This window comes from Fukomys damarensis, unplaced genomic scaffold (assembly GCF_012274545.1).
Source record: "Fukomys damarensis isolate Sample0158 unplaced genomic scaffold, DMR_v1.0_HiC HiC_scaffold_30, whole genome shotgun sequence".
NCBI classification, from domain to species: Eukaryota; Metazoa; Chordata; class Mammalia; order Rodentia; family Bathyergidae; genus Fukomys; species Fukomys damarensis.
The window spans coordinates 10404861-10429585 of NW_022900942.1; positions in this window are offsets into that span (position 1 = coordinate 10404861).

Consider the following 24725-nt stretch of genomic DNA (forward strand, 5'->3'; position numbering starts at 1 on the left):
TTATTGTGATATAGAAATATCTGCTTCCTCTCAGTTCCATGAACTGAACCCCCCAACCAAAATTAACCCTTTCTGCTTTGAGTTGGGTGTGTCAAGTATTTTTTCCCAGCAATAGAAAGCTGGTTGACACAGGTTTCATTATTGGAATACATCAGAACAGAGACCACAATATTAAAGCAGGTCAAAGCCTTAAGGGATATTAATTTTTTCTATGGGTAAGGTACTCAAAGTATTAAGGACCCTGTTCCCATAAAGAAGTCCACAGTAAGAAACTGGATAGTGTCAGTAACTCCCAGGGCCAATGTCCTAAAGTGTCAAGTCTTCCAAAGCCACCCACTCTGTTCTATAAACAGATGCATCCTGGCTGAAGAAAGCTTCAATAAGGTTGAAGATTTGAAAGGCATACAAAGTTTAAGGACACAAATCATGACCAGTGAAAGTTGAACAGAATCTGTGAGACTCTATTAAAAAGCCCACTGACTCTCATGATAAGAGAAAAATATTAGGAAAGTGCCTGGGCAAGATTCTTAAAATAAAAGAAGCTGGGGTGTTGTCTACACATCATTAGCAGAGAGTGAGGCAGTATAGATATTTGGAATGAAAAATTGAAGCCTTTAGCATAATAATAAAGTAGGATGGCCAGGAGATAAGAGAGCTGGTCACCAATTTAAACAGTTTCTTAGTTTTCCTCTACTGCAGTTTATTTTAAAAATAGTAATTATCAATGATTCATTAGGGAATTTTCAGGAAGCAATAAACACAGTTATAAATTAGGAGGAATTGGACGTAGACTAAATTTTTGTCTTGGACACATGGAGCAGGACATCATCATAGGATTAGATCTGTCATGACCTGTTCATGTAGTTACATTTTATTTTGAAGGCATGAAGACATCATCCTAGAAATAAACAGAAAAGTGACATGCCAACTTGACCTCATATGTAAGATCTCTAAGCCTTTGGCAGTTGTTTTGTGATCTAGTTACCAAGTCAATTCTAAGGGAAAGGTTAAATGAAATAACATTTAAGTGTTGCACACAACATTTGACACAAAAAGTTCTCCATAAACCTGTTGGACCACTGTTATCACTGTAGCTACTGCCACTGTCCTGGATATTACAGGTCCTTTAGAAAAATGCCACTAGTTCTGGGATAAGGAGCATCTGTAATGATCACTTTATTCATTGAAAATAAGGTTGAATGCTACTGTTAATAAAATTTATGTAAATGCCATAGAATTCTTTCAGTTTCCTTCATTTATCCTATTACTAAACACACTTATCAATACAGAGTAGGTTTTCATTATGTTTAAACATAACTATCTACATTTTTGGTCTCCTTCTTTTCTGATCTAATTCTCAGTGCTCAAACGAGCTGGCTTATGATGCCATAGCCTCCCAGTCCAATAGTTTCTGACACTGAAAACATTCTCTTATGCACTTTGGGTAAATAATTTTTTGATATGAAGGTAGACATATGCTGCCTGAGTGGACTGGTTATGATTGAAAATGTTTTCTTGTTCTTTGCAAAAACAAAATATAAATAAAGCAGCAACCTCAAAACTTACCTTTGAAAGCCAGCCTCTGCTGTTTGGAGCTCTGGGGAGAATGAGTTTTGCTAGCTCCCTTGTCTCCACTATTTCTACTCAGCAGGGATCATTATTTTTCTACTAAAATTTCACTATTTTTTCCTCTCAAATTTCTCACAAGAATTTTTCTCATTAAGGTCTAAGCCGGAACAAGTTGTAACAGGTTTCTTTTTTTACTTCACCAAGATATATATTTATTGTTTATAGTCCTTTTGCTTACAAATTTTTCTTTATGTGTAATTAAGTTAAACAGACTTGGTTCAGAGTTTACCAAGAATGAAGTTTGGGGAGAAAGTAGAAAAGTTTATCTTAAATATTTCTTTAATATTTTTCATATTTTTCTTTTAGAAAAATATGGAAAAGAAATAGAGCTTCCTAAGTTCACAGTGCCAGAACTGAATAAGATGGAATAATATTATCCACCACTAATATTAAATTCTACAGGTGTGTTGAATATTTGTCTTGTCTGTTCGCAGCTAGGACTCTCTGTTCTTCTAGAGAATTCTAGACCTGTCAGAAATGGTTGCAGTGAAAAGCTTTTCTTTCCCCCTGGGAAGCAGAAATATGCTAATACCAAATCAATTGTATTCTTTTCAATTCCATTCAAGCACTGTGAAATTTAGATCCATTTTAGCACACCTCATTCTTAATTACGTAGACAAATATGGCACCTTCTCATTCACTTTTGCTGAAGATCTCTAACTTTAGACTAACTCTCAAAAGCAGCTAACCTTAACAAGGACGTGGCAGCTGTTTAGACAACTTGCAGGCACATTCCACTGTAATTAGAGCCAAGAAACACTGAAGAACCATGTCCAATTGGATCTGAAGAGAGAATGTTAGTCAGCCAGAGCAACTTCCCTCAAAATATAACAATAAAAATGGTTCAGTAAATGATCAGATTTTATTTTAAAAAAGAAATGCCTACTGAAATAAATACTTCTACTAGAGAGAAATTGTTCATTAGCTTTTAATATCTTTTAATGATTTTATCAAGTTTCCACATATGTTAAATCTTCTATATGGCTTGAAATACCAGGTGTCTCAGCTCATCTTTAGGAGAAAAATACAGCAGTGGCTTGTAGGAGATCATGTCAGACTCAGCGATTTGACCCCCCAGTGGGTCCTGTAGGCAGGGCCTGTGTCAAGGCTCCTGTAAGTGGAGGTACAGGCTCACCTTGTTCTCCTGGGGGGAGTCCTGAGACCATGTCAGCAAGAGGAACAGCATGCAAAGGGGAGAAACACCTGCAAAATCCAGGAAATAAAATCTGCATTTTGAGATAGTGAGAGAGCAAAATTGTGTATTTTGGACAGCATAGTTCAAATGGGTCAAAGAGACAGAGAAAAATGCTGACACCATCAGGTGAAGGTCTGTGGGGGACTTGGATGGTGCAAAAGAGCCTAGGCCATCAGTGTGTGTCCACCACCACTCTACCAGTTCTTACACCCAGAAGTAGTGCTGCCAATAATATTATATATATACTTTTTGTTTTCAGTTTTCACTGCTTTCAAATATTTTTGACCTTGGGCAGGTCATGTGACTTCTGTAGACTGTTGTACTCAACTGGAAAACAATGATGTTGAATTAATGTCTCTTTGACCTTTGAAGAGACAATGGCCATCTGCCACTGCAGGTAGGTTTAACGTCAGAATCCCAGAAAGCCAATGGCTGCTCATCCAGTACCCCTCATTCAACTTTTAGCCACTCACTAATGCACATTTCTTTCAGTTGTACCCAATCTCATTGACCCCACATATCAGGGCATTTCCTCAGACCCTAGCAAAGGACCGTCTCTACTCCACAGAAAGAGACTACTCGCTATCCCTGATCTTTGGTAGGTAGAATCAGGTGAAGTGTTTAGGAAAAGACAAAAAAAAAAAAGAAAGAAAGAAGGACAGGAAAGAAAGAAAGAGAAAACTCAAGAATGCATAGAGAAGAGGGTTAAGCATCACCGGAACAGCTGTATGGATCTACCCTTAAGACACTGAGTTAGTACTCATACAGCTTCTGTCTGTAGCTGATTCAGGACACCTCAGGTGTAGCTGAGGCTCTGTGGTGCTCAGAGTCCCTTCTCTTTATCTATAGGGTCCCTGCCTGCCAAAGGATTGCTAAAGAGGCCCATCATTATGCAAATGCCCTGCATCTTGCTCTCCTAAGCAGAAGATGCTCAGAGGCAAATGGGAGTTTTATGAATATAATGCTTAAAAAAATCAATTTTTGAAAATGTAGCTGCTTTTTTTATACTACCTGCAGGGTAGATAAACAGGCTGCTTGAGTGATAAATGTCTGCTTTTCCCAGTTATAACTGGGCAAACATTCTCTTACTTAAGATCCTGTTTTACTATGGTCAAAATAATAGCAGACAGAGCGATTAGCAGGTGTTGGGTGAAACTCGAGAACTTCTATTTATGAGGCCTTGGCCAAAAGGCTTTGAACCACATCAAGAATATGCTGGGTTCCTGTCTCCTTGCCCTGTTTCCTATGTCCCGAGGAAGAGCTGAGATGTAAATGGTTATTGCAGGATGGATGGTGTCCCTTTTTCGTGACCTACCACACTCACATGATTTAATCCATGGTTTTGGATGTTGTTGATGATTTATTGTATGAAAAATGTAAATGATCTGGATGGCAGATGTTTTATATTTTCTGACCATTCATTTTCAGTGGGAATGTAATTAAAATTTATGAAGTGTATCTGCTGAATTGCATTGGCAATTGATGATCTCCTCCAGGGCTGTCTATCTGCACATGATGAGTAATTGTGGACAGTGACGTGTGGTGACAAGGGCAGGATGTGATGTTTCTGCCAGACCTAAACTACCTGAGCAAAGGACAGAGTTCCTTTGCCCTAAACCACAACCCTAGCCCCTGCCCAGCCCCATACCATGGAGAAAGGTGGGGCACTATCTGCCTTTTCTTTTGAAGGGTTTAAGCCTTTGTGTCACAGGCTCCTAAGTTCTCTCACTGCTTCCAAGCAATTTCTTCTGGAAGGCATGTCACAAATCCTCTCCAGGGATCCAGTGATATGGGACCCATTAGAGAAAACCCCACAGAACTAACTTCTGCATTTCCCAGATATCTTGTTTGGCATTGCTTGTGATTGTTTCCAGGTATCAAAGTCATGTGAGGACTGAATTTTAAAAGTAGCTGAAAGCCTAACATGTGCCTCCACATATATATGACGGGCTGATGTGATTCTCAGCGTTCATGCCCAACTCCCCTACTCCAGGGTGAGCTTGTTGAGGTTGGGCCCCAGGTTCTGTACATCTCTAACACCCTCCATCCCTGAAGCTGCACCTGCTGCACGTGCTTTACTTGTACATGGTTGACCCATATTGAGGAAACAAATTCTGCAGTGAGAAAGGGAGAAATGCCAAAGATCCAGATCTACTTTATTTTGTTATTAGCTCAGCTTTTCTGTAGCTTACTACTTCTTCTGAGACCTTTGCTTTTATTATGATAGCAAACTTTTCTTATTGATATCATCACTTTCATGCAACTCTCCATATTGTTCCTGTAAAATTCTACCTCCTCAATCCAAACAGGCCACAAAATTGGATGGCCTAAGCTAATGAAGTAAACAAGATTCATCAGCCCTATTACTAATCATCTGGATACTCTGTGCTAGCACAGCAATCTTTATTTTGTCTCTGGTTCATTCACACAGATTGGGTGTGGCTCTGATGAGATGCTGAGGTAAAGTGCTAACCTTAGCAATTATTAGTATGGTTTCTGATAGCTAGTCCTCACTAAAACACTTAAAAAAAGGCAAACTTCTCAAATAATTTATGTCTATTTCATCAGACCCAGATAACCACTGCCTTGCTGAGTTGTCTGATCACCTATAAGGCTTTTAGAAAGTATTTTCTCCCCAGATAGATTAGAATTCCCTTAGAACAAGAAAGAGAGAGCTAAAGACAAGAAGATAGAATTCCTGAGCTAAAAAACAACTCAAATTTATTTAGCACAAGCCCTTTATTTCACAGAAAGGGGGAAATCATAACATTAAGGCATGGCAGATATGGGACTTCAATTCTAAATTTATCACTCTTTGTCCTCAGTCAGATTTCTGTGTGCAGTGCAATTTGGTCGTGAGATGCCAGGCACTTCTTTTACTCATCCTCTTGGCTCTTGGAAGTAGAAGAGCAGCTGAGCACTGTGCACACAGTGGGCTCCTTCCATCACAGTTGTGTGCCCTGAGTACAACTGAGAACTGAGTCTCTGCTATAAATTTTATGATTATTCTCATTTTACAAGATGGCCATTTCCATTTACCCTTTAATTTCTTTTCTCCTATGGCACTATAATCTCCTTCAAGAATTCTATCCTAACAGTCTGCAATCATTTCAAGGAAATGGAAATATTGTGATGCAGTAAATGTCAAAAAATGGGAAGATAGTTAAATAAATTATAGTAAAGCAATAGACAACACTAAATTATGTTTTTATTATAGACCTTAAAATTCTACTTTTGTGTACTATTTTATAAGTAAACAATTAGAAGTATCAGTGAGTATTTAGCTCCAAGTTATGACTTCATTATAAATCACAGAATATTAATAATCTAGATATCTAAGAGTTCATTTATTGAACAAGGAAATTGTATAACTATGCAATAGAACACTATATAGCTAGTAAAATTGTCGTATAGAATAGCATTCATGATAATTATATAATATACAAATCATATTATTGAGGAACCTATAGAAGGAATTTTGCTATTTTCATTCAAATTGGATATAAATATAAATAAAATGCTAAAAATATAACAGTAGTCATCTCTAAGTGAAGACGTTATTACTAATTTTTCTTTTCTAATCTTCTTATCTGTATTTTTCTTTTTCTAATAAAAGACATACATGTTTATGTAATGGACAAAAATAAAAGTAACAAAAGCCTCTCCTTTGAAAACTATAATACCAAAAAAATATATATAACTGTTATTTTAAGTACTAAGTTAAACATTTAGAAAAAAATAATACATACACCTCAAAAAGATAATATGAAGATCTATATGATTATTCCTATGGATTGGAATTTGGAATTATTTTTATTTTATGCTGCATAACTGTATTTTTCAAACTTGCTCCTTACTAAAATGTATATTTTCTAATCAGAGAAAACAATAAATAACAATTATAAGAAGCATAGGGTAGAATTTGCATTTTTGTTTTAGTTAAAATATTTAAAAAGTAAGCAAACTATTGACTAAATATGGAACAATTGGAAAAACATTGAACACTTCTCTTTCTTTTCTTTAAATTTTATTTTTAAGCTGCCTCCCTACTGCCATAATGTTTACCAAACTCAGTGCTAAGATTTTCATTGACAATCACACGCATGCTGGAGCTCACTTCCCTGTGGAACTGTCATAATAAAAAGACATTAACATTTTAGTATTTGGGCAAAATGTTTAACACGCAAACATTTGTATTTTTCCTTCAGTTTTCAAAACAACTTTAAATCGCTCTTTTCAAAACACTGTTAAGTGATGTCACTCATTAGTTGACAGGTGGCTGGGAGTGAAGAATTGTATTCATTGCTTCCTTTTCCCATGTAACTTGAAGCACAGGCCAGGTGAGAGTGTGTACGGGCCCAGCTTAGGGCCTCCCAATGCCCAGTACAGGCCTGAGCGAGCTTCCAAGCACATAGATCCGGAATTTAAGGTATGAAATCCAACCTCTGCCTGTCTGGATGGGAAGAGATCTAGGGAGATCAAGCTGTTGGCAATAAAAGAATCAGTGCAGCCCAGAGTCTAGAAACAACCTGTCCCACAGATGGAACCATTGTCATAAATCCAGCTGTCACTTTTAAGACAGACTGAAAAAGGAGGTATAAAGTATCAGAGAAATGGGATGAGGGGGTCCTGAGCTAAGCCCAGTGACAACAGAGAAAAAGAATGTGGCATCGATACCAAAGCTTACTTATGCTGGTTATGACGTCCCACTAAAATAATAATTGAGTTGGCAATCGTGAGAAAGTGCAGCCAGAGGGAACACTCAAAGAGCAAATTAATCTCTAGTCCTTCCTGAACCAGGCAAAGTTGAGCCCAGTCAGAGACTGGCAGAGGTTCTGCGTTGGAAAACCAGCCCCTCGTCTGGAGGGAAGTTCTGTGTATCTATAGATGGAGCTGCTGAATCAAAATTGCTGGTGTGGGATCAAAGGCTCTTCTCACCAAGTGTGTTCCATGAGCAGGAGCAGAAGTGAGCAGGATTTCAGGGACAGTGTTATCTCTACGGGAGAAAGAAAACTACTGAATGCCCACCAGGCCTATTTTACACTCAGTCACCAGATTTGCAGCCATCTGGATCCTTTCAATTGTATTCCTGGCCCATGGTTCCTGAAAGAATACAGGAGTAACCCCAAAGAGAGCAGACATAACCAGGTTAATGCTCTTGTGAGCCAGTGCTTGGGATATGGGCAATGAAATATTCTGGCATAAAATGGAAAAGAAAATAACATGATGACATGAAGAGCCACTAAAAAACTCGGATGACAAATGTTCCCATTTCACAAGATCATTGTGAGGGTGAAATGAGAGGAAAGGTAGATTATGTAGAGAGCAGTTCGTGGCATGTAGAGAACCCTCAATAAATATAAGTAACCAAAGCCTCTTTTATTCTAAGTGCTTCATGTTTGATAAGCATTTTACAGGTTTCAGGACATTTCCATGAGGATTTCTGTATGTTGCTCCCTTTAGCTGAAGGCAAGGAAAGAAGTCTATGAATTCATCATATTTCAGATGTGGCTCTGTCAGAAGTTTCATGTTTCACTGAGAGACAGTGTTGGGAAGTAAAGGGCCAGAATTCCAAGGCCCAGGGATTTTTTTTTCAATTCCATTGATTATACCAAGCTACCTTTCTATAATTATCTATACCTGCACTACACTCGTGCTGTTTGGTGTGTCTCCGTGTGTTTTATTTTAAAATCTAATGATTTATAAACTACATATCATCATTGAACTTATTCCTTCCCAGGATTGTTGAATTCGACATAGGAATATCCAAGCAACAGCAACAAGAAAACTCACAAGAATCTTGCCCCTGGAATAATCTCTCCAACACTTAGATTGTCCTGTTAAGCCTCTGTAAACTCAAATGTGTCCTCTCAGATGCATCTTCCTTTCCTGATGATGACACAAGCCCATCCTAGTTCTCAAGTCTTTCTGGCAAACAAGAGGACGCAGCCATAAATTAATAATGGAGAGAGTAATACTTGCTATGTCATAGGCAAAAGTATAAGATCTTTCATGGTAGTCTTTCACATAATCCTCATTACAACTTGTTGAGTGGTAAGCAGAACCAACAAGCTGACAAAGGCAGAACTTCAATTAAAACATGTCTGACTGTAGACTCGCAGCACTTACACACACCCTTACATAGCGTGGGTACTGAAGCCTTTGGGATCTTCTCTCTCCACCCTGAGAGTGCTCATTCCTCAGACTTCTGTAAGGCCAGTCTCACAGATAAAGTTCTCTTTCAGCTGCCAGATTATATATGTCGCCTGCCCTCTGAATGCTGACCACAATGGATTTCCAGGGGGCTGCTCACCCTGCTTGTCCAGAGTTAACTAGTTCAATAAAACAGAGACACGGGAGGTCGAGCTAGCTGAAGCATGGTCATACCCTCGTGGCTCATGGCAACCTAGGCAGAAGTCTCTAGGCTGCGTTTGTATCTCTCTTTGTGTCCCCTGGGACATTTGCCACCTGAATTAGAGCCCTTGGCCTCTCAGTTCTCCAAATCTCCATAACCATCCTTCACTCAGCAAACATCTCCTGGTGAGTATGAAACCATACATCTGCCAGGCTAGGAGACTGTGGTCTTCTTTTATATCCCACCAACTTGACATACATATGTATTTTCCTCTCTCCATTTCTCTCTATCTCCTCCCCCCCTCCTTCCCTATCTCTCCCTCTCGCTCCCTTCCCATCTCTCTCCAGTATTGGGGATTAAACGAAAGGCCTTGAACACTCTACCTTTGAGCTACACTTCTAGCCCTTCTCTGGTCTTTTTAACTGACTGCCTTCTAGACAGCATCCCCTGTAGGACTGCTAGCTGTGAGGTGTTGTCCTGTACCCACCTACCACGTCTTACCCCAGTTTTGAACTCATAGAGGCTCAACTCAATGCTTTTGTGTTGAAAAACCTCAGGTATCAAGAGTTGCTCCTGCACTGCTTGACCTAAAACTCATTGGCTCGTCACTTAACATTTTAATTTATTATTTCTCCTGAGTTTATGAGTTAGCTGTGCAGTTCTGGTGATCATCCAAGCTCACCTACACATTTGTAGCCAGGTTAATGTTAGTTCATCTAGACATTGGTTAAGCTTGCCCTAACAGGAAATTCTCCTTCACGAGTCTGCCATACCATCCAACAGCTAATGTACAGAGAAAGCGGACACACAAAAGCGCCTTTTAACCTTCAGCTTGTGTCCAGCTAGCCTGCGCCCCATTAGAAAGGACGAGATGTCATTGCCAAGGCCGGCATCTACATGCAGTGCAAAGGCAAGTGGCCCAGAAGCCCAGAGTCCTTAAAATCACAAGCCGTTCATGGGTACACTCTACCACACCCCACTACTGGGATGCTTTCCTCCTCCCCCAACCCTATCGGCTTCCATTTAGTCCAGTTTTACCCTGAAATAAAGAAGCTCTTCTCAGAACTGTTCCATCCAGTTCTGCCCATGTTGAATGCTGTGCTCCCAGTCCCAGTCAGCAGAGTGTTTCGAGGCACCAGGTAGGTAAAAGACGAGCCTCGTGAAGTCCGTCGCACATGAGAATGACGAGAAGGTTAGGAAGCATGAAACACAGATCCCGTTTGGAACCTCGTCTTCTCCAAAGAATGTCAGATTTTGAGTGGGAAGGGGGGAAAAGGGGGAGCCCCAAACGTAACACTCTGAAGTCAGTTATTTTTCTCTCTTGACTAATTAAGCTTAACCAGAATGGTGGCCTGTCAAACTTGGGAACCTTTCCTGAGAGAAAAAAGGAGACTGCTCTCCAGGTGGGTTTCCGACTTTGGCTGGCTCCCACCACAATATACATTTGGCATCCATGACAGCACCGTCAAAAATAATAGCTGAAAAACTCACTGTCTGTCACGATGAAATAATTATGTATGGGGCTTTCCTTACACTCGAGATGGATTATATATTTCATCGAGGAAAATATATGTGGCTTTTAGAAAGGATATAATGCACTGAGGGTACTGCTGAGATTAATAGCCAAATAAGGAATTGTTAAAAAGTTCTTTGTGTGTGCACGTGGAGGGGGGGTGGCGCACACACTTGTGAACGTGTCAGTCACGAGGAGATGGGAGATGTCATTTCTAAGCTGGTTAATTACAAAATGCATTAATGTTTTATTATACCCTTATCAGTAATTAATCATCCACTTTGATGTAAAGTTCAGTCTCAGAAAGTATCATGAATTTGTCCTTCATGTGCGAATGAGGATTTTTAGGGGTGAATACAGACCACGGTAAAGCTAGAAGTTTGCTTCCCTTGGAAATGGGAAGGAAATTTAGCCTTGTGGCATCTTACATTGTGTGTGTCACCCTTGAGGTGCTGATGAGACCAAAATCAAAGAAGCAAGAGAGAGAGGAGAGCCATGAAGAGAGTGAGAGTGACAGAGAGAGGAGAGAGTGTTTCCACAACAGCGGGGTGGGGATTTTTCCTCAGTGGTGTTCTTCAGGTGCAGTTTGAATAAAAATGCAAAACAGGATGCTCCCATTCAGTAAATATTATCATTTTTATTCACTCATTAATTAAGTTGCTTAATTGCTGCTGTCAAAAGACTCTGGAGTTTGTGACTGGGATTACTGCACTGTTTTGATAGTAGCTGAAGGAGAGAAAGGCAATATTGCACACAGCACTCCCTGAGAAGGGAGACTCCAAGTGGGAGATCAGAAAGGATGAATGCCAGGGGTTGATGCTGAGAGGAACAACACTTCTGGGGGGAAGTGGCCAGTAGCGTGAATCCTGCAGGATGGTGTTTCATTACTATGATTGATGCCCATTGCCAGCATATTATCATTTCAGTCATTACTCTGTGAAAATCATTTTTATGCAAAATATTTCCCCTCTTTTAATCTAACTTCCCAAGAGGAACAGGAATGGAAATAGACTCTGGCCTTGTCAGTCAATACCACCGTAGTCTCTTTGTATCTGTTTTAGAGGAATCACTGTAGGCAATTTAAGAGTACTTCCTGTCCACAGTGATCCATCCGTATATTCCCAGCTCTTGTGGAGCCGCCTATGCATAATTCTCTCCATGTTTCTTCACACTAAGGTGATCACATGTCCCACAGAGCCTAAGTTACACTGCTGCTCAGCAAACACATACAGAAATAGCCTACAAAGTGTTTTGGTGCTGACATTTGATTAATGTACCCTGGCCTTTCCATGCTCAAATATGCTTTATTTGAATTATTTGAATAACCTTTGAGTACACCCTTCCTAATTTGTCACTCTATGCATACCCCAAAACAATAGACAAGCTAACCCCACAGCCACAGCACCCTCTTGCCAAGGCCAAAACAGCCATCTTCACCCTGTGTACCTGAGCACGGAGGAGTGATGAACAACCACAAGGACCACTGGGGCCACCCGCAGTGGGGAAAGTGACAGTGGGCCTATGAAATGATCAGTGTACACACTTGACCTGCCCCAGAGGCTCAAGCAGATAAGGCTCTGTTTCTCCATCTATGAACTGAATGCATTTCTTCAGCCTTTCACCATACAACTACTCTACTACATATTGGAGCCACATGTGTGCATCTGATTGTGTAGATTTTTTTATGGTTCATATATTGTGTGTCTTTTGTACATGCATCATCACACATATGAACATATGTAGATTGTATGTATGGGAACACGTGTGTGAATATATACATGTTCCAAATATTTGCTCCAAGGTCAACAAAGAGAGGGACTAGGAACACACAGCATTAGCCAACAAATGACTTGAATGATATACAATACATTTAGATGTGTCTGGAATGCTGATACCAAATCCCATTAATTTTTTGATGGAATAAAAATCCTCATTCCCAGGGAGCTGGGAAACTATGGGCCTTGCCTGCAGACCCTAGATAATTACTCTACTTTGCCATAAGCAATGTCACAGAGAAATGGGGGGAAGAAGGAAGAAAATAAGGAAGGAAGGAAGGAAGGAAGGAAGGAAGGAAGGAAGGAAGGAAGGTAAAGAAACAGGGGGTTGGAGGGGAGTTAAGAAGCATCTCAGTCCAAGGCATCATTCTCACAACTTTTAGATACAGTTAAATGATCAATGATTTGCATCCTGAGTACTGGTTAGGTAGGCACTTAAGAATGGAGAGCATCCAATCTCTATAAACTGACTGCTGTGATCTGAATATTTGTTCCCAAAAATTCATTTGTTGAAACTTTCCATTGTGATGACACTAGGCTGTTGGATCACTGGGAAGTGATTACTGGTACTATTACAGAAAAACTCCAGAGAGCTCTCTGTCCTTTCCACCATGTGAAACAGTAAGAGGATCACCATCTATGAACCAAGACATTCACCAGATATTGAATATGCCAGTGCCTTGATCCTGGACTTTGCTAGAACTGTGAGAAATAAGTTCTGTTGCTTACAAGTCACCCAGTCTACAGTACTCTGTCATGGCAGCCCAAATGAAACATGCATGTTCTACATTTAGTAAACAGAGATGTAGAACTCAATATAGAACAGGAAACTCAGGGCCTCAAACAACAAAGAACTTGGAGCAGAGGCAAAAGGAAGTGGAGAAGGGAGACAGTATAAAGAAAATAAGGATGCAGCAAGTACAGCATGTTCATAATGACACTTCCAATCATAATAAATGATTTGAATGATCTCAAGCTGCTGAATACAGCAGCACAAACACAAATACAAGTCTAAACAGGAAGATAATAAGCACACTGCTAATATATAAAATCTTTTCCAGGAAAAGGAAAGAAAATATCTGGGGAAATATGGTTTTATATGTATTATTCCTATCACATCACAAATACTAATGTAGAGTCTTTTCTTGAGTATGAAATGAGTTAAATTGTACAAAATAAATATTTTGGAACCAGATTCTAGAAATCTAAGAAGTAGTTTTCATGTCAAATGTCAAGTTTTCAAAAATCAGTGGAGAATAACTTTACTTAATCCTTAGATCACCTTTCTATTGACACTGTAATAAATGACCAGAAGCTTAAGAGGCTCAAGACAACACAAATGTATCGTCTTATTCTATTGTGGCTCAAAAGTCCAACATAGGTCTCGTGGGGCTATGGACAAGCTGTAGGCTGGGGATATTCCTTTCTGGCTGCTGAGGAAGACTATCCACTTCTTCTCTTTTCCAGCTCTGATAGCCATCTATAATCCTTGGCCTGCAGCCTATCTTCTGCCTTCAAAGCCAGCATCTAAGGGCTGAATACCTCCCACAGGCTATCTTTCTGGTTCTGTCTGCTAATTTGAGTAACTCCTTTGTCTCTGTAAGTATCCTTTTGATTTTTAAGTACCCTTGGGCCCACCTGGATCTCCTCCCTACCTAAACATTGGCTGATTAGAACATTCTTTCCATCTGCTGCCTTCTCTCTGCTTGCTGTGTAACCTACAAAATCACAGTTCCAATGTAGGATGTGGACGTTCTTTGGGGGATAGTACTATGCTTTCCACATTACTCTGAGAGAATAAATTGAAGAGTTAAAGGAAAGGCCTTCCTTGCAGGTAGGTATTCCCACATTGCGTCAGCCAAATACTCTCAAAATTTGCCTTGGACAATGAAGGTTATATGATTAAAGCAGTGTGGGAAATAGAGATCATAGCATCCCTTCTTAGGGGGTTGTGTAATGTCTTTGGGCTACTGTAAGCCAAAGACTACACTCTCAGTGGTTTAAAACTATAGGAATTTATTCCATCATAGTTCTGGAGGCCAGGAACCTAAGGCCAAGAGACCAGCAGGACCAAGCTGCACCTGGAACCTATGTAGGATCTTTTCTTTTCTCTCCCAGCTGCTGGTATTCACCAGCAACCCTTGGCACTTCAGGCTTGCATACGCATCACTCTGACCTCTGCTTTCATGGCCCCATCATCACACAGCCTGCTGCCTTTGGGTGTCATCTCAGTGTTTCTCTCCTCTACTTATAAAGATACTAGTCATATAAGATTAAGGACCCACCCTAAACCCACTATGACCTCATCTTAACTAATTATGTACACAAAAACCCTATTTCTAAATACAATCGTATTTATAGGTACCAAGGACGAGAATTTCAATATATCTTTTTTGGGAGGGGCAGAACTCAACCCACAACAAGGCTTGTACACAGGATTAGCATATCATGGTGGTGAAAAGTACTAGAGAACAAATCATATTTAACTTGGTTTAACCTACAGATTCTCAAACTTGTGATCATGGAATCTTTCTGCAGAGGATACCTTTTAATATCCCAATGAAAATATTTTGGGAAATGCAACTCTAGTGAATAATTAATATTTCACTGCTACCACTGAATAAATTCTTTGGTTTTGAGACTCTTGCCTCTATCTGCCTCCTCATCATTAAAAATTTATTGTGTTTATTCTTTAACAATTTTCTGAAATAGCATATCCCATAAGAATACTGGAATTCCTCCTTTTGTTATATTATGGTTTTTGATATGGTTATTTCTTTTTCATATTTCTTATGGAGGGATGAATTATGTACAGGGAAATGCACACATGTTAATCAGGTACTTTAATGAGTTTTAAAAAACTCATATACTTGTGAAAATCCACATTTTGTTTTTAATCATTACAGTTCTAATTGTACATATTTATGAGTTTCAGTGTGATAATGCCATACGTGTATACAATGTATAATTATCAAGTCAGGATAATTGCCATTTCAGTCTCCTTAAACATTTTTTAAAATGTTCAATTACCTTGTAATATTGTACATATTTATATGGTATAATGTAATATTTCAATAAAATGGGGTGAAACCCATACTTGTGTTGAGGCACAGGAAGACCCTCATCCACCATAGCAGGAAATCCTGTCCCAGAGCACTTGCAGCTCTGACTTCTATTGCCATAGATCAGTTTGCCCTCCTAGACACTTGCATAAAAACATTTGCATTGTATGTGCTCTCTGCTGATTGGCTTCCTTCATTTAGCATAACTTTTTAATTTTTCTATTTATTAGTACATGTTTGCAATACATATAATAATTACATTCACTGTGGCTAGTTAGTATATATACATACCACATTTTAATTCTTTTCTCATCCCATTCTCCCTCCACCACCATGTCTTGGTCTCCTTATTTAGCATAAAGTTGTTGAGACCCATCCATCCATCCAATGTATCCAGAGTTCATTTCCTTTAATCTCTGAGTAATATTCCATTAGGTGGATATATAAAATTTAATCCCTGTTTTGGGATACCTGGATCTTTCCATTTTTAAAAAAATTTTTTCAGCTTGGAGTTTATTGGTACATTTTAGGGACACAGTACAGTTACATTCATTGTTGGGATCTTGTACCTCTACATGACAAGTCTTGGTTCTCATTTTTTCCCCTTATCCTTGCCCTCCCTTCACCCCCTCCTCCCCTCCCCATCTACAACCACTTTATTTCCATCTTTTCATTATCTCACATTGATTTCTTTTCCCTTTTCACCCTTCCCCTACCCGTCCCACCTTCCCTACACCTTTAGCTCCTTTCTTCCCATTTCTCAATGTCAGTAATCTTATTAGGATCTTATGTATTATTGCAGATTATTCACTCCAGAGAAACTATTTGGTATTTACACATGTGTGCCTTATTTATTTCACTTAGGGGTATATCTTCAATATGTATCCATTTTCCTATGAATGAAACTATTTTCTCATTCTTCATGGCTGAGTAATATTCCATTTTATAGAAAAACCACATCTTCTTTATCTAGTTTACAATTGATGGGCAAATAGGCTGTTTCCAAGTTTTAGCTATTACAAACTGTGCTGCTATAAACATGGGTGTGCATACTTCTCTGTGATATGATTCTTTTAGTTCTTTTGGAAAGATACCCAGCAGAGGGATGGCTGGGTTAAATGGAACCTCCAGTCCCAGCTCTTTGAGATATCTCCATATTGATTTCCATAGTGGTTACACCAGTCTGCACTCCCACCAACAATGGAGAAGGGTTCCTTTCTCCCCATAACCCTGCCAATATTTGTTATTGTGTGATTTCTTGATAGCAGCCATTCTTTGTGGGATGAGGTGGAAGCTTCTGTACTTCACAAGAAACCATCAGCAGAACTAAGAGACAACCTACAATGTGGGAAAAAATTTTTACCAGCTGTTCCTCAGACAAAGGACTATTATCTAGAATATATAAAGAACTCAAAACAATCAGCCCCCCAAATATAAAGACCCAATTCAAAAATGGGCGTCTGAAATGAACAGACATTTATCAGGCAAAGAAGTCAAAGCAGCAAGTAAATATATGAAAAAATGTTCCACATCACTGATCATTCGAGAGATGCAGATGAAAACAACAGTGAGATTCCATTTTTTCTATTACAAATCAAGCTGCTATGAGGGCCGGGGATTTAGCTCAGTGGTTCTGCCACAAGGACCAGAGTTTGATCCCTAATTTAAAAAAAAAAATAATAATGATTAACTTGGGGGCCTGGGACTTAGTTCAGTGGCACTGTGTCTGCCTCACAAGCATAAGGCCCTGAGTTTGATCCCAGGTACCAAAAAAATAAATAAGCAATAAATAAATAAATAAAGCTGCTATGAATATTCTTGTTAAGGCTCTTTTGTACACATATATTTTTGTTTCTCTCTGATAAATACCTCCAACTGGAATTGCTGAATTCTAAAATATAAAAACACCAGGTCATAAAGTATGATTAAGCTGTAAGAAACTGCATGTAGTTTTATTTTTAAAATAAATATACCATTTTCACTCCACTGGTGAAGTCTAAAAGTTCCAGTTCCTCTATTTTCCTACCAACACCTGGCATTTTCATTCTTCTTCACTTTAGCCTTTATGACTATTTCTTTGCCTTTTAATTAATGCTTCTATGCCTACCACAGCACAAGAAAAATCATTAACTAGGATCTTGTTTAAGTTTTAATGTTAAAGCCCAGATAGCTTTAGCATAAGAATAATCCTACTCTTTTTAAACTTAAACCTAGGAAAATTATGAAATTCTATCTATTCTGGAAAGATTGTGAGATTCAAATTAAAAATCAGTGACTCAAATGAAATTATTATTTTTAGAAGAATAATCTAATTAATGGAGTTTATAGTTGTTCTTCCGTATATCTGAGCTGGTCTGTCCTGTAGGGTTGGAAAAATATGAAGTCATTTTATACCTATCTGCATATCAAAATACTCCATTACAGGTCCTGAGGTAGAAAGGCCAAGCATACTGGGCTTAATGATGTCTGCAATGTACTCACATTCACAATGGCTGTAACAGGACAACTAGAGTATAACTGCTATGGTTTGTATCTAGATGTCTCCCAGAGCCTCATGCATTCATAGGACAGATATTGGAGAGGTGGCCAGTTGGAGGAGGTGTGGGCATGGTCTGGAAGGATCTGACTCCTTTCCTCCCATATACCTCTCTCTGCCTCCTGCCTGCCATGCCAGGATCTACAGATATCCCTTGTGTAAAGACCTACCTGTTTAACAATTGTTCAGACTAATGACCAAAGCATGCTGTTTGGACTTACGATCCACTACTCAGACTTATGGCCAGCATTTGGTCTTAGGATGCAGAAACATGAGTGGTAGTGCAGTCTTATGGTGGCTTCCTCTACAGTATAGTACTGTAATTTTTACTGATTGTACTGTATAGTACTCTACTTCTATGATCTCTTTAAAATTACTGTACTGCATGCAAGAGTTATGTAAATAAAAACAAAGTCTTCAAGTTGGAGTTTTCTTTGACCATTTCTTTATTCTGAATATTGTAATATATATATATATATATACATATATATATATATATATATATATATATATATATGCCACATACATTTCCTCATTCATTAACCAATTTATTTAAAGACTTAGTCACAGGAAAGGAACTGTACTCTCCTCTGCAGTGCTGTCCTGCTTTGGGGCATATCAACTATGGAATGAAACCTCTACATTCTGAGCCAAAATAAACCTCTCCTTCTTTAAGTTGCAGGTGTCAGATATTGTGTCTCAGCAACAAAGTAACTAAGACAATAATTTAAAGTATTAAAACTTGAGACTTTAAGATGAATGAAGTATACTCATACCTATGGAAAGTACGAAATGGTTCTAAAAAGCCACCTGCTGTTGGTGCTTTCAGGCATCTGGTAAAGATTAATATATATAATATATGTACTAACAATGCTTTACAAGTAGATGTGAAGTACATGTTTCATTTTTATACAGAAATTTCCTTTCTAGAAGCCACCTTGGATCCACACAGAGTTGTGCTGTGGAAGCAGGACTCTCCAAGGCCATGCTCTCATCTCTTCTTGGAGCTGCACCCACACTCTGTGGCTACCTGGACCACCCCTTGGGGATCTCCACCATGCACAGAACCCAGTGCAGCCTCAGGCCTGACCCCAGCACTCCTGGGAGTCCTGGAACCTAGGTCTTTGATGTGTTAGGGAACAGCAGGGAGGGAGGGAGCCTGGAAACAGTTGCTACAGCCCTGACCAGAATGACCAGGGTCACGCAGGCACAAGGTATTGAATCCAGTCTTTAAACCTCTCCATCTGGGATTGTTAGCCTAAAATCCCATAGTTATAGTCAGGGAGACTAACACAAAGCAAAGTGCTTGAATAGTTGCTTTACTAGAGCTTATAAATGCCTAAAATGGGGAAGAATAAAACCCTGTCTCTGAAAATTTTCATATATATTCACCACCAGGGGCTGAAGCAACATGGTGCCATCACCCAGTTTTCTGTAGGAGGAAGGAGAAGCCCCAGGGATATTCCTGGACATGTGTTCTTAGACTGTAGGTCAAAGGTCCATGTTGCATTTTGAAAGGGCTAAAAGCAAAAAGTAGTGACTCTGTTCTCTAGCAAGGAGTTAGTTTGCTTTTAACACTCTGATTTTTTTTTCCTAAAGAGAGGGATAGGGTGTGTGTGTGTGTGTGAGAGAGAGAGAGAGAGAGAGAGAGAGAGAGAGAGAGAGAGAGAGAGAGAAGGAGAAAGGGAGAGAAAGAGTGGAGGCAATTTTTCAATTTCTCATTGAGGAAACATTCCTCAATTTCTCAGTACAGTCTCACCCGGATTTTTAAAAGAATGACAACTCCAATAACCCAGCCATTTGCCTAAGATCCAGCCCAGGTTTCAATTTTCTAACCAAAGGCAGTCTAATCCACATTGATTCTTTCCTCTACAACCAAAGCCTACATGGGTATGTTTTATTTCCAAGAAATGGTCAATGCTTTGGGCAGTTTCTTTCCCAGAAACTCTGCAAGAATTGACAGGTGGCAAGTATGGTTGTATTGCATGTGGTTCTGGACCTGAGTTGATGTTGCCTTTCCTCTGCCTGCAGGCTGTGGGTAAACCCAATACAATTATTAACTCTTGTTGGCCAGGGCAAGACTGGACCCCCAGGCCCTGCCCAGCTGCCCAGTAGCTGCAGGACACTTGCGAGGACAAATGGCAGCAGCAGGGGTTAGAGTGGATGCGTTTGATGCGTGCTGGAAGCCGAGCCCAGATGGGTTAAGAGGCCTCTTGGCCTCTTGGAGGCCCAGTTCGCACTTGCACGTTTGTCTGGGTTGAGCTGGAGGTCAGGAGGTGAACCGGAGTTCACCCAGAGTTGAATGATTGCACGGGTGCACGGGCGGGGGCGTCTAGACCCGGCCAGAGTCACAGGAGGTTCATCCTGAACCTCGGAGACTGTCCTCGCAGCGGTAGCTCCGGTGATGGATGGGCCTGGCCTGGACGCGGGCTGCACCCCCTCGCCTCACCGCACAGCTGTGGGCAGCGGGGACCTGCATTCCTGGGGACCCAACCGAGGCTCAGCTCAGCCTGCTCAGGGCAGCTTCCGGGCCGGCTTATCTACTGATCAGTGAGGAGGAAGAAGAGGAAAAAAGACTCAATAAAGGCATTGCTGCCCCGAGAAGCCTGTTGGCTTTCCTGGGAGAAGGCCACTCTCTGCCCCCACCACTGGCGTGTTGCTAAGCACACCGTAATGACTGAGCTAGAAATTTCACAGGGAGAAGCTAATGGCCAGCTGATTTAAAAAGTCCTTTTATGTGCAGCTTCTGTCTAATCCTTTAAGAAAAAAACAACTGCAACTAAGAAAAGTTCAAGTCTTATAGGGCCTCTGTTTCTAGGGCCAAGGTCCCTTCTGCTTTGCCTGTCTTTGAAAGGGGCTTGAAAATTTAACAGTGAAATCTCACACGTGTTTTAAAGAGAACTCCTGGCTCCTGAAAGGCCTGGCTGAAGGGTTTGCTTCTCCTCCCACACCCCACCCACAGTGGAGCAAGCAGACCATTCAAAAGTCACAGTCCTGAAATTTTCCCAACCGTGTTTATATGAGGCAATGTACCAAGTGTGCCTTTTGATGTTGCTACTGTTGTTCCAGACAGAAAATGGGACTCTGGATAAGGACTTCAGGATGGCAGGTTTATAGGCAGTCTTGACCCCTGCTTATTTTAGGGAAGGCCTTCCTGTTTCCAATCTGCAGAACTGTCAAGATGACTTCGGGTACAGTCAGCTTTGCAGACCAAAACATTCTGCTCACAGAGACGGACATAAAGCAAAGGTATTGCTTAATGTGTCCAGAGAAGAGCACAAATCGTCCTGGTTAGTAAGCATGAAGTTTGGTAATATGGGTTTGAGCTGGGTGTGGAGTTCGGGGTGGCACTGGCTCCCTTGTGTGCCTGAGCAGGAGAGCTGTCTGCCGGCCTCCCTGTCATCACCCTCCAGCCAGACGGCAGCTGCATTCACATTCCTCCAGAGGCCTCCTAGAAGGTGGAAAAGGAGCGGGGAAGCAAGAGAACACTGAGTAACAGGCCATGTTTCTCCTTGGCAAGGAAGCACCAGTGCACCTACTCTGCATAGCTTCACCACGTTGCTTGAGGCCCTTGCTAACACACCTTCCAGAGGGCGACTACTTCATTTCAAGGCTCAGAGGAGCATCTCCAAAGACTTAAAGATTCTGAGTAACACAGCTCACAAGGGATTTGATTGGATATTTTTTCAAAGGGGGCAATTTAAACATCTATATAAATAAAACATTTGATTTTTCAGTTGAGAAAAATATACTTTAGTCAGTACCAGGAAAAATACTATACATATTTGTAAGTTTAGATATGAAAGTAACTCAGATTGATGCCTGCAAAATGAAAGATCCCTGTGTATCTCTCTTTCTGCCTCTCTGTTTCTTCCATTTTCTCCTCTTTGAAAACCCACTTTTGGAGATTCTATATCTCCAAGGAAACTCTTTAAATTTATTTATCCCTTCAACAAATTTCTTTGGAGTAAGTGTTAAGTGCTAAAGAGAGATATAAAGGTATAAGCTTAGTAAGTACCAGAAATTAAAGGAAAGCAAAACCTAGGTTCTTTGGAAGGACCAATAAAATAGACAATAAACTAAATGGAGTGAGAGAGATCATAAATATGCAACATTATCAACAACGGAAATGGAAAAAGAGGATATTAAGCAGATAAACATAAAAGTTTTGTAATCTTAGCAAAATAATACATGCACAGCATCATCCCAATTGTGTAAATATATAAAACAGATGAAATAGATTATGTAGGGAGAACATGTTTCCAAAATTATCTTTAAAAAGAGGAATAGTGTGAAAAAACCTATTATGCCAAGAATTTTAAAGAAATGTAAAAACTTATCAAATATCTGTCACAAAAAATTCTTAGACCCTGATTATTTATGAACCTTTAAGGAGCACATAATTTCTTCTGTCATTTCAACTATTTCAAACCATGAAAAAATATGGAGAAGTTACCAGATAAATGAATGAAGTTAAAACAGTACTAAAAACCAAGAAAATATAGGAAAATTGAAAAATATAGATTTACTTCACTTAATACTCAGAATAAACTCTAAGTATTAATATATTGAGTCAAATCAAATCAAATGGATAGCACTCTGAAAAAGATGGTTTATTTCACACTATAGTTGAGATATAAGAAGTTATTTGACATGATTTATTATTAAAAATCAATTTTATAAGTGTTTTATAAACTGCAAAAAAGAACATTTAATAGAATTTAACAGCTATTTGTATTTTAGCAACATATCATACATTAAATAGCAAGATATTTCCTAAACAGTCTGAGGAAAATTTTCCTAAACCAACAGTTCATCTGAGTTTTTTCTTAAACCACTTTGGAATTTCAAATTACTGAAATAAGATAATAATATATTCAGAAATAATTAGTTAAAAGGAATATATAAGAAAAGTATCATTATTTGAAGATAATTTTATTATATATAAAAATCAAGTTAACATTGTTCAGTAAAGTAAGTGAATGTAAGTTAAAATAATATAGCAATAGATGCCTCTTTTATATCAGGCAGGAAAGTAGAAAATGAAATAGAAATTAAAATCCTACTTAAAAAGTCAGTGACAGCAACTGAATTTGGAAAGGGTACATATTTCAGCAACTGGTGCTAGGATAATTGGATATACAGATGGAAAAAGTTGGATATAGATAGACCCTTACCTCACATCATACACAAAAATTAATTCAAAATAGGTTATTAACCTAAATGTAAAAGCTAATGCTATAAAACTTTTTTAAAAACATAGAAGTAATTTTTGTGTGACCCTGGATTAAGCAACTTCTTAGATAAATACCAAAAGCAGAAATGATAAAAGGAAAAGTTGACAAATTGAACTTAAACCAAGTTAAAATCTTTACACTTCCAAACATACCATTAATAAGGTACAAAAGCAAGACACAGACTGGGAGCAAATATAGGCAAATCATATATTCTGGAAAAAACTTGTATCCAGAACATATAGGCAATTATAAAAAGTCAAATAGCCCAATTAAACATAGGTAAAGTATTAAAGTAGCAATTTCTCCAAGGAAAATATATAAAATGGCTAACATCATGCTCACTAAGATTACTGTAATAGAAAAGTCAGGTAACACCAAGGTTTGGTGATAATAGATAAAAATTGGTACCTTTGTATATTGCTAATGGGACATAAAATGGTGTAACCACCTAAGAAAACAATTTATCAATTTTTAAAAAACATAAACACAAACCTATATAATTCCCTAGTAATTCTATGTCTAGATACAATTAAGATGAATGAAAACACATGTTCCTGTGCATACTTGTACACTTATGTTCACACCAGCAGTGTTCACTAAAAAGTGAAAGCAGTCTAAATGTCTATGTACTTAACAAAATGTTACGTATCGGGCTGGGAATTTAGCTCAGCGGTTCAGTGGCCTGCCTTTGCAAGAGCAAGGACCCGAGTTCAATAACCAGTACCCACCCCCGCAAAAAAAATGTTATATATCCATACAATGAACACTTCTGCCATAAAAATAAACAATATATTGATACATGCTTAAACATGGAAAAACCTCAAAAAACATTATCCTAAGGGAAAAAAAAAAGACCAAAATATCGCATTTTGTATGACAGCATTTACATGAAAAAATCTAGAAAAGTCAAGTGTATAGAGACAGAAAGTAAATTAATGGTTCTCTGGGGCTGGGGTTGAAATGGGGATTAAATGTAAAAGGGCATGAGATATGCATTAGAGTGAATTATTTTAAAAACTGGATATGATGATAGTCTCACAATTTGGCCAATGTACTAAAAACTATTGAATTATATACTTGAAACAAGTAAATTTTGTGTAAATTAGACCTTAATAAAGCTGTTAAATAAAATGCCAATGAAACTTTATTTTCAGCCATGATTAAGTAACTTGTGGAAGACCAATGGTCCTATTGGGAACAAACAGGAAATCTGGATTAAAATGGTTTTTAATCCTTGTAGGACTTGTTGATGCTGCTAGGACTGAAGGGACCAAGACCCTGGGGAAAAGGGCACCTCAGTTAAATAAGTGAAAGTTGCATTTGACAATTCTTAATGCCAATCAAGAGGCTGAGAATCCAAAAAGAAGATTGCAAGTAAAGTGCAGAATATTTGACAGATAATTTGGTCTTCTCACAGTGCTAG